Source organism: Chanodichthys erythropterus, chromosome 12, assembly GCF_024489055.1.
Source record: "Chanodichthys erythropterus isolate Z2021 chromosome 12, ASM2448905v1, whole genome shotgun sequence".
Taxonomy (NCBI): domain Eukaryota; kingdom Metazoa; phylum Chordata; class Actinopteri; order Cypriniformes; family Xenocyprididae; genus Chanodichthys; species Chanodichthys erythropterus.
In genome coordinates, this window is record NC_090232.1 from 13,912,148 (window position 1) to 13,921,207 (window position 9,060).

Genomic DNA, 9,060 nt, shown 5'->3' on the forward strand with positions numbered 1-9,060 from the left:
TGTCCCGGTCAAATTCCCTCCACTGGCCCTTATCAATCATGGCCTCCTAATAATCCCCATCCATTGAATTGGCTCCATCACTGTCTCTCTCCATCTATAGTCGCTGCACTGTGGCTGCTGTCTCATCATCCAGGTGGATGATGCACTCTGGATGTGGTTGAGAAAAGACCCCTGATATGAATGTAAAGCGCTTTGGGTGTACAGTAGTACATAGGAAAGCGCTATATAAATGTCTTTTTTTTTATATAGTCCTTTGAAGTTGTATTTGCTTTTGCAGGTATTTTGTCCAGTGAATACCAAAGAGTGTTTGGGACAGAAGTGGACATGAAAGTTAAAGCAGGAGACAACATCACTCTCTACTCTGACTGTGCCTTTCCATTTGCATCACACATTGATGGTCGAAAAACTGTAATAGATCCTTCAGATATGTTACTCTTCCAGGGGACATTTCCACGTTTCAGTTTTGTGTTCAACAGCTCCAGTAACTCCTATGATCTACATATAGAGAATATTGCTGTGCTTAAAACATACAGTGTGAAACACTTCATTTGCATGTTGATGCTTATGTTTTATTTAGAGGCAGTGTCTTTCTCTGACACCACATCTGACATCTGAACATCCCTATGTGAAAATTCAATGGCTTCATCTAGTGGCTAATAATAGTTCAAACTGGTCTATTTTATTTTTTTTTTTTTTTTTTACTGCGAAAACCCACTAATACACAAACCTACTAATACACACGCACAAATTTACTCCAATAACAGATGCATTTGGTTGTGGAAGATTTTAATTTTCTGATGATAACATTTTATTTAAATATAATTATCACCATTAAGTTTTACAATCAGAATCATTATAATACAGACTAAACACATGCCAGATGAAAGGTCAGGAGTATGACAACACATAGGAAAGTCATACAACAACAGGTGAATGAGAGTCTAAATGTAAAAGAAAAACATGAACCTCTTCTCTTAGTAAATACAGCCAGGCTGTCCTCTTCAGGTGCCCAATCACTGTGATTTTGCCAAGTAAGAAGACATGTTCCCAGAACAACATTCCTGTTCGAAAACATAGTCCTAAACTTATCAGAATGAAATGATAGGTGAATAACAGTGATGTAGAAGCACCTCATTGATGTTGATCCAGGAACATGTTGTCACACACTCACTCACACATCATTTGATGTTTATCTGCTTACCCCCAGTGCATCCAAGATGTAGGTGACTTTTTTTCTTCAGTAGAACACAAATGATGATTTTTAACTCCAACCGTTGCAGTCTGTCAGTAAAAATAATAAGAGTGAATGGTCACACAATCTATAAGAGTCAATAAACATGCACAGATGAATCCAAATTAAACCCTGCGGCTCGTGACGGCACATTGATGTCCTAAGACACGAAACGATCGGTTTGTGTAAGAAAACGGCAGTGATGTCTCGCGCATATACTTCAATGAGTGCAAGACATCACTGCTGTTGTCAGAGTGCGATCAGACATCACCAAGCGAATGCTGAACGCAGTTGGACATAGTGGTGTATTAGAGGTAAAAAATGATATAAATACTGTTCGTTCGTTTTCTCACACAAACCGATCGTTTCGTGTCTTAGAATTTGGATTCATCTGTGCATGTTTATTGACTCTTATAAACTGTGTGACCATTCACTCGCATCATAAGACTTACAGACATCAACGGTTGGAGTTAAAAATCATAATTTCTGTTCTACTGAAGAAACAAAGTCACCTACATCTTGGATGCCCTGGGGGTAAGCAGATAAACATCAAATTTTCATTTTTGGGTGAACTATCCCTTTAACAATCATTTAGGGCGGAAGGGGCTGATGAAATTCTGTCTGGAAGTCCATTGATTGATATGAAGCTCTGAGAGAAGGTTGAGAGCTGCTTGTCACATACAGGTGGAACCCTCTGGTAAACACTGGAGCTTGTTTCTCAATTATACACCGCAGATACTTGTATCTGCTTCTCAGCTTTTGCACCTCCCTGTCCTCCTCTTCCTTCAGTTTGGTAATAAAGCTCTGCAGAACAGGCATCTCAAACTTTATGTACTGTGCCACTTCATAGGGAATCTCCCAGATCCTGCTTGATGAGAAAGATCTTGCACACGTGCTCACATGGTCCCTGAAGTATTCTCACTGCTAATGGGTAGTCTGTACGCTTCAACTGAACATGCTCTCCGCTGGTATGAACGAGGAAGAGAGTGAAATCATCTGGGCTGTTCTCAATCTTAAACTTGTTAGTTAGTTACGGAACCATATGCAGGTGTGAACACGGCTGTCTTGTGGTTGTAGAAGTGACCGTTGATTGAAAATCTGTCACTAGGAGACCGTTTCCTGCCCAGTCTCAGTACATCACTTTTGGTTCTAAGAAGCTGAGAGGAGACGTCAGACACATCTTCTGCTTCATCTTCTTCATGGTGTTGTGTTGTGCAGTTGCTTGATTGGCCCTCTGGAGGAGTCACTTCCATCTGAGGGGGAGATTGAGAAGTCTGTGTCTGACCCTCCTGACTCTGGTTGTCTAGGTTACACCCTGAGCGCCAGGGGGTAGATGAGGGAGGAGGTTTGATTCGCTCATGGTCATCCTGCATTTGAAGCCTAACTGGTCAGCGCAAACCCCATGAGATATTGAGAAGTCCTTCTATGATCAGCTCCTCCTCTTCCTCTCTGTGTCACAGCTGCAGGTTCTTTCCCTCATAGTAGAGACTGTAGGTCTTTAAATAAGAGAGAATGTTGCTCTTGCTGATGAATTTGTTCTCTCCAACTCATACGTCGTCATTCCGGTCATTTTATCCCAGCCACGACTGCATGGAAGAACTCCCTCTCTTGTAGATCTCTGCTCCCCAGATGTCGATGTCACGATGCCTGTCACTCTGATCAGATTTCAAGGGGTTTAAATCTTATCAGTGTTTCACTCAGTCTGAACGAAATCTACCATCCGAGATGATGTGAACCAATACAGGGCTTTACTTATTCCAGCTCGGACCAAGCTTCTTCTGTGCGTGTATCGGGAACAATCGCAGTTTGAGAGGGGCGTCTGAGGAGGAGCATTCAGACTGGTCTAGTCCTTCTTACTATTGCAGATAATGATGTCATAAAAACGTACCCACAAACCATTTCACCAGGACCAAATCATGAAAAGGACACAGAAGTCAGGAAATTCTTTTATGAGTGATAGACTGAATAAAATGAATCACATTTGTTCTCAAATAAGTTTATTTTCCCCTTCATAATTGTAACTATTCGTGCTATGCAATGCTCAAGAGATAAGATGAGACAATGCTCAATATTCAAGAAGAAAACAATGCTGAATTAAACCATTTATGCTTAAAAACTTGAATAGTGTTTAACAGTTATTAGTCTTCAGTGGCAGGATAGACATAAGTTGCTTGAGCAGATTGATACCGGAATATATTGCACGATATATTCTGAACATTTGGTGATATTCAAAGCTAAGGAATAATAAATTATTTGATTTGGAATATATGGAATTATTTGTTTACGTTGTTGTCTTGGTACAAGGACGATTTTGGACATTTGTTCGGAGTGTGTTTGAGTTAAACAGACAAATTGGCGCATTGAGAGGGAAAAACAATCAAAGATGACCAAGAAAAGACTAAGGTAAAAAGATAAACAAGACTCTTTCATTCACTAGAGAAAACAAAGATTTGACTGAGGATGTAATGGAAGTTGTTAAAGCAGGTAATATGCATTCTTAAAATTCGACGGAGGAGTTGTCCCTCTTCCTGACTCAGCTCCGTGCAAGCTGTACCTACACTCTCTGAGTGGCAAGATAACATTGTGAGGCTTGTGGCTGAAAAAATAAAATAAAATGCAAACACTCTTGCAGACATCTACAGGGCAGTCATTTAAGACCCCGAAGAGAGTCTTCATGCCAAATTGATGTAAGCCATAGGATCGGACGGAGAGAGGATGGCAAAAAATTGGCCGGTGATGACAAGATTTCCATGCAGAAAGTGCGAAGAATTCGGAATTCTTCAAAACAAACAAGTTAAAGTTTGGCGAAGACTTAACTACAAAGGACAAAGAGACACGCACTAAATTGTGGCCCCAGATTGAAGAGGCACAAAAGCAAGAGAAAAAAGCCTTCTTCATCGGAGCCAAAGCCATCAACCCTCTGGCCTTCTTCGGTCATTTCTGACCGAAAGATTTTATATTTTGAATTGTTAAAAATCGTATCTTTGTCGGAATGAGATGACACTTGGTGACTTTTGTAGCATTACCAATATGAACACACAAAAAAAATCAAGGACATGATTCGGACATGTTAAGGCATCGTAAAAAAAATAGTCACACTTACCTTCTTTTCGGTCAAAAATGACCGACATAGGAAATGAATGGGAAATACGAAAAAATACAACAACTCAGAGAATCTTTTGTTGGTACAAACTACAAATCAGACACTGTGCAGAAACAAAGTGTGCAGCACTGAAGGGGGGACACTCTGAAATGCCAAGAGTGCAAAATAGACACAAACACCCCCCCCACCCCCCTCCCCCCACACACATATATATGAACCAGCACGACTATAAGACAGAGCAAGTTTATGCAAATGTGTGAAATAAAAGCAAAAATTCAGCCACAAAGCAGTAAAAAATGAACTGCAAGAAAGGGGTTACACTCTAAAACACCAAGAGTACAAAATAGAAACACCCACTCACTTACACACATTCACAGACAAACACACACACAACACACCATTATACACATACAAATGAACCAGTGTGGCTGTAATAGTATGGTAAAATTGAGCCAAAACTCAAATAAGAGGATGAAATCAGATCAAACACAGATTTTTTTAAGCTGTTATAAAACACACCTGTTCATTTTTGTTATTTTTTATTGAATTTTGATGTTACGTGTAACAAAATGGCGCCCTGTATGTTCAGGTTTGACTGTAGTAAAATTAATGCAAAAACCGATGCTTCAAATCAACATTAAAAAAAAAAAAATCTAAACCGTGACAAAAAGTAGTCTTTGAGAATGTCTAAGTTTAAATCCATATCCAAAACTTAATAAAAATAAGTGTTTGTGTCCAAAAACCACTAGAGAATTTTATATAGAGCTCTATGGGAATCTAGTGGTTATGACATGGCATTGCATAAGTTTTTCTTTTTTTACTCTCACCAAATGGCACTAATCTACCTTCAAAAAAATTTATTTTAAATGCCTTGTCTCTATTTTAACATGGAATACTGCTTTAATTGAAAAATAATTTAAAAATATGTAAAAAAAAAAAATTCTATTATTTTCAATGGGGAAAAATAGTTAATAAAAATTGTATAAATATTGCATAGTATCATAAAATACCCTCAACATTTTATATAATAATCAAAAAATATTATAGAACAAGAATATATTACATTGGTTTTCCTGAGGAACAAAAAAGTTACTTTCCAAGGCTTCGGTCACTTTTGACCGTAAAGAAGGTAAGTGTGACACCTAAACGAAGAGGGCCAGAGGTAAAGAAAATAATGATGGATCGGACTTGATGTTAAAGGAAACTTTCGTTGAGATGTGCAGTTGTATTCTAAATTATATCTAGTGATGTGCTGTTATACCTCATGTTTGAAAGTTAAAAGGTCAGAGAATAATAAACTCATGTTTTTTTTGTTCAAATTAGTATTTAAAATTATGTAGAACATAATTGTGTTTCTTTAATACACCTAAAACTCAGGGGATTTTTTTTCTGAGTCAATTTTAAAACTTTTCAACTTGTCTTTGTCACTTTATTCACTTAATGTGACTGGTATTCAAGAACATATTAAGAGGAAAGTTGTATTTTTATTTTGTGAAAACTTTAAAGGCAGATTTTTTATTTCCTACAAGAAACACACTTTAGCTTCAGATTTTAATTTCTGGAAAAATCAGTGGGGAGATAATACCTGGATGGCTTATGGAAATAGTAAATCAGCTGGTGTTGCCATATTAAAGGGCTCCTTTCAGGGAAAAAAGTTCAAGATTCAGGAAGATGGATTATTTTAGTTATTGAATTTATGGAGGATATAATCATTTTGGGTAATATATATGGTCATAACAAACTTTGAAGAAAAATTTGAAAACAGATAAATGCTTTATCGAATTCCTTCAATAATGCTAAACTAATTTTTGAAAGTGACTGGAATAATTGACCCCCACCAAAGACTGTCAACCTCAAAAATCCTTAAGAGGCACTTACGGAGAATTTAATAATCTCTGTCTGCATTTAAACTGTTGTGACATATGGAGACTAAAAAATCCAGATCAAATCCAGTTCACTTGGAATAACAGAGATTTATCTAAAAGATCCAGGATTGACTTATTTCAAATGAATTACTAGACAGTGTGGAAGAAGCCAAAATAGAACCTTCAATAATTTCTGATCATAATTTGGTTACTTTAGTATTAAGTATAAGGAATCAATCAATAAAATATACCAAATATACCTTTTCAAGGCATCGAAATTAGGAAAAAAGAAATTCAATGTTGTCAGCTTGCTGATAATACAGCAATTTTTTTGAAAGATATGTCACAGGTTAAAAAAGTTATAAAGTGTCTCAATATATATTCTGAAGCTTCAGGTTTATGTTTAAATGTTAAAAAATGTACTTTCTTTCCACTTAAAGACAATAGTATTCCTTTAACTGAATTTCAAGGTATTCCAGTTAGGGAGGAGGTAATTTATCTTGATATCAATATCTGTAAAAATCAGTCAGAAAGAAATTTGATATGTGGGTCATGAGGGATTTGTCACTCAAAGGTAGGGTTCTTTTGTTCAAATCTGAGGGGTCTATCCTGTGAAAGTATAAGATGTACCAAAATCTTTTCTTAAAAAAAAAAAAAAAAATTATTCAACATTATTTAATTTCATATGGAAAAACAAGCTTCCCTATTTGAATAGAAATATTTTATGTAATTCTTATGATCAAGGAGGATTGAATGTGCTTGATTTTGCTACTTCTAATACAATTTTCAAGTTGAACTGGATTAAACATTATATTAAGCATAAAGATAAGATATAATTCCAAATCTTATTTTTGAAAAAGTTGGTGGCATAGATTTTCTTTTAAAATGCGACTTTGAGGTTAACAAACTCCCTATATTATACTGACCCTTGTGAAGAAATGCTCACAGCCTAGGGGCTGATCTAACCAGGAGGCCTCAAGAGAAGCCTTCGACGTATGACCAGCTTAGGGAGCTAAGAACTCAAATCTACTCCCTAGCTAGTTCCAAGCTCAACCTATGAGGTCGACCAGGCTATAGGCTAGGAAATGAAGGTGAACAGGAATAGACACGTAGTAATGTGTGGTCTCGGGAAGGCCAGATTAAAAGGCCAACCGTCACATCGCCAGCAAGTACAGTACTTCAGTCAAAGAATCTTTTTTACAAACATGTGGCAACATACCCTGAGGAGGCCCACTGGGGCCTACTACTTCAGATGAACACGGCCATCAGCTTGTGACACCCACTAACAATAAGCCCTTGCTGACTGATACCCAACCGCTGGGGTCATTGCACTGCTGCAGCCATGGAACGGCAGCAAAGTTCCTTGATTATTACGCCTGAATGAGAGTATAGTTCCTAGCCATATCAGCCTAGAAAATCACAACTTTTCATTTTCCGCCAGTCTTAGTACACGATTTAACTACAGAAGAGTCAAGTTTTAAATAGGAAAAATATCAAAACTCTTTGGTCATTTTTAAGCGCAATGCTAACGGTCTAATCAGATTCAATGAACTATGCTAAGCTATGCTAAAAGTGGTACCGCCAGAACCGGAGATCGGCTGAATGGATTCGAAAACGGTAAAACTCAACTGTTTAACTCTAGGGGAGTTGGAAAATGAGCCTATTTCCAAAAAAAGTGGAGTGTTCCTTTAAGCCTACTGCCCTATAGCAAGTCTAGTAGCAAAAAGAAACTGTATAAACAGTGCCTAAGCCTGGAACCTTTCACATCGCTCACAAGCAGTATACTCAGTAAAAGCACCTTTTACCCTCTAAGCAAGGGGGGTACAACACACGTCAGATGGCCTGAAGGAGGCCCATTTGGGCCAACTACTCCAGATGAACAGAGGTTTACTTTTGCAGTTTAAATAAACTTTACATCTCACATATTTCATCGGGGCATCTTGCTTTTTTAATATTTATTATAATTTTTTTTTAAATAACCAAACTTTAACAACATATGGGCAGATCCCTCCAGTGCAGCTGATGACGCTTTGAAGTGAATCTAAAGGGAGCGATGATATCATTTCACGTCTTCTCCTTGTGTCCTTCCCTCACATAATGAAGGGGTGGAGCTAAGACATGAGGAAAGGAAGCAAGGAAAGGAAACGAGGATGCACAAATAAGAATTGAGAAGCACCCTGGTTCCCGCGGAGACGGTTCCCCTAGTGTTCAGATGCAGCGTGAGTTCCCTTTCGAAAGGGAAGTTCATTTCACAGAAAAAAACAAAACAAAAACAATAATGCTATTTTTTTTTTTTTCATACAAATATTTATTGAGGCAAAGTTTCTCATTAAATGTTTAATTAAAAGGCTGAAAAGTTTTAAGAGTGGTAAAATAACTGTACAGAAAAAAATATATATTGTAATGAATGTAATGTAATTGCCATGTCCATGCATTTTTCTGATCTGATTTTGACTTTGCCTATTGAAAAAAATTTAAGAATGAGAGCTATTTAATCTTAGACATACAAAGATATAACATGAAACATAATTAACCATATCAATAATAAAAAAAAAGATTTATTTGTGCACATTATTTATTTATTTATTTTAATTCATGCACCCTCATAATCTTTAATCAAAACAACTTCCACTCCCACTTGTAGCAGCATCTCTTCTCTTCTCTGATGACCACAACCATCCAATGATCCAATCAATTCCCAATGGACAAAATCAAGTCCCTGTCATGATCACCAGTGAGAGTGCCCTATCAGCCACTAGAGGGCACTCCATCCCAGACTCTTAGTTCCACTCGTTACTTACACTACATATCCCATAACACACTGCATGGACTCGTCATCACTTCATTGCACTCAGCTGTTT

General features: G+C 37.3%; 1 pseudogene; it reads right to left on the minus strand.

Annotated features, from left to right (window-relative positions):
• Window positions 1-1,905: 1,905 nt before the first annotated feature.
• LOC137032311 (ras association domain-containing protein 2 pseudogene) lies at window positions 1,906-4,362 on the minus strand (annotated as a pseudogene).
• Window positions 4,363-9,060: the final 4,698 nt, after the last annotated feature.